This window comes from Camelina sativa, chromosome 4, assembly GCF_030686135.1.
Source record: "Camelina sativa cultivar CO46 ecotype springtype chromosome 4, ASM3068613v1".
Taxonomy (NCBI): domain Eukaryota; kingdom Viridiplantae; phylum Streptophyta; class Magnoliopsida; order Brassicales; family Brassicaceae; genus Camelina; species Camelina sativa.
Genome location: NC_141883.1, coordinates 5,028,430 through 5,030,943, shown reverse-complemented (window position 1 = coordinate 5,030,943; position 2,514 = coordinate 5,028,430). Strand labels below are relative to the sequence as shown.

The window sequence follows — 2,514 nt, the reverse complement described above, 5'->3', positions numbered from 1 at the left end:
CAGTCATCTCTTGTTTGAGAGAGTAGCTATAGGGATTAATTTGAGCATATCAAATTTTGGCGCCGTTGCCGGAAACTCTTTGATCTACCATTAGATTTGACTTTTTAATTTCATCTAAATTTTTCTTTTTTATTTTCTACTTACACGTTTTTGTTTTTCTTCTCTTTGGTGTTTCAGATACATGCCTAATAAGCCTAACACAAGGAGCAACAAGACTGGTCCTACTGTGAAGCTTACAAATCAAGAGTTGGGAAAACTTGAGCGTGAAAACCGAAAAGCAGCCAAATCATTGAAGATGGTTAACACAATCATTTTGATTCGTGGTGAGGACGGTGCTTTGAGAGATCAAGAGGGCCACTTGCGCAATGAGCAGGGCCAAAAGATTGATGCTGAGGGCAACCTAATTGCTGAAATCGTTGTCGGAGACGAGCAGGATGATGGTGTCGATCGACGCCAACTTGGTGTCGATCGACACCCCTTCCAGCAGACGAACGTGGAGCTGCAAACCATGTAAAAAATCCGGTTCAAAGATAGGAGCACAACCGGGAATTAATCAGAACCATTGCTGACTTTAACCGGGCTGATTTGATGTATGAGAACCGATCTGCAATTGTTCCTCCTCCATTCCCCATGAATGATTTTGAGCTTAAGCCTGCTTACTTCCAGCTAGTTGGGCAAAGACCTTTCTCTAACCTGCCCCATGAGAAACCTTTGGACCATATTGAGCACTTTGAAGATTTGGTGACCAGTATCAAGACCAATGGGGTGACTGAAGACTACATCTACTGCAAGCTTTTTCCATACTCACTTGCAGGAGAAGCATCTCATTGGTTGAAGCAGTTTCCAGCTGGATCTTTGACATCTTGGCATCAAATCAAGGTGGCTTTCCTGAACTATTTCTATGATGATGCAATGTCTGATGAGCTGAGAGTCAAGCTGTCCACCTTCAAGCAAAGACCAGATGAAGCTTTCAAGGCAGCTTGGGTGAGATTCAAGGCTTATCAAAGGGATTGTCCACACCATAGCTTTTCAAGAGTACAATTATTGAGTATCTTCTTCAGAGGATGTGACTGGGAGTATCAGTTAGCTTTGGATGTTGCAAGCCATGGAAATTTCAAGACAAGATATCCTGAAGATGCTGAAGCTTTGATTGAGTATTTGGCCTCCAGCAATAACACTAAAAGAGCAGATGCTGAAAGGAAGAGATTGCATGGAGGATTTGATTCAAACCAGTTAGCTTCTGTTAATGCCAAGCTGGATTCAGTGCACAATCTTCTAGTGGGTAAGAAGTCTGTCCAATTTGCTGCTGAGGTTGAGACATTTGAGCCAGAGCCAGAGAATACAGCAGAGAATGTCAACTATGTGTATGGAGCTGGGTATCAAGGACAGAGATTCGACAATCAACAAAGCAACAAGCCTTACAGTGGGAACTCTTCAGGGTACACTCTCAAACATGATTATCAGAAGCAACCACAGAACAATGGTTATACTAGGACCTATGGTAACTCGTCCTACCAGTCTCCGCCTCCTAAGACTTCTTCAGAGTGTAGAATGGAGGCCATGCTTGATCAGATTCTTCAGGGACAGGAGAATATGACAGTGACATTCAATGGAAAGATTGACAATGTCTATATAGAGGTTACTGGAAGGATTGATGCACTGAATGTTCATGTCAAGCAATTGGAGAGTCAAGTGGCACAGACTGCTGGGTCTGTTAAAAGGCAAGAGGGTTTTCTTCCTGGAAGAACTGAATTAAACCCCAAACATGCTTGCAATGCCATATCAGTGGGAGATGAAGATGATAGTAAATGTGCTTCTGCAGAAGTGGGAGAGCAATCGGCCGAACCCGAGACAGAGGTGTCAACTCCAGATGATGGTGTCGATCGACACCACCTGGGTGTCGGTCGACACTCATCTCAGACAGAACCCGAAACTGCAAAATCTCAGGTTCTAGCTGCTGAAAGGGTGTACAAACCTAAAGTCCCTTTTCTTAGACAAAGAAGGTCCAAGCAGGAGTTTGAGGAAGCTAGATGCAAGGCAATGATGGACAAGGTGATGATTGAGATGCCTTTGATTGATGCAGTAAAGCTTTCACCACCACTTAAGCGGTATGTGAAGAGAATGGTGGCCAATGGTTTGAGCCCTCAAGAAGGAGCACTGCTTACCAAGGATGTCAGTGCAATTCTGTTGAACCAGTCTGTTCAAGGGAAGAAAGAAAGGAAAGAGAAGGTGGCTGTTTCTGAGAAAGTGAGTGCTATGATCTAGAGTAGGATTGCAAAGAAGTTACCAGATCCTGGAAGTTTTGTGTTAGATTATCTATCTCCACAGGAAGGTTTGCTCACTCACCTAGTGATCTTGGTTCTAGTATCAACTTGATGCCACATTCTATTGCTGTGAAACTTGGGATGACTGGATTCAAGCCAACTAGATTATCTCTTATCTTAGCTGATCGATCCCGAAGAACCCCTGAAGGTGTTTTAGAGGATATTCCAATTAAGGTTGGAAACTTCATGA

General features: G+C 43.4%; 1 non-coding gene across 1 annotated transcript; it reads right to left on the bottom strand.

Annotated features, from left to right (window-relative positions):
• Positions 1-921: 921 nt before the first annotated feature.
• LOC147945413 (small nucleolar RNA R71) lies at positions 922-1,028 on the bottom strand. The gene has a single exon (XR_015597934.1). It is a non-coding gene; the product is annotated as a small nucleolar RNA R71 (small nucleolar RNA).
• Positions 1,029-2,514: the final 1,486 nt, after the last annotated feature.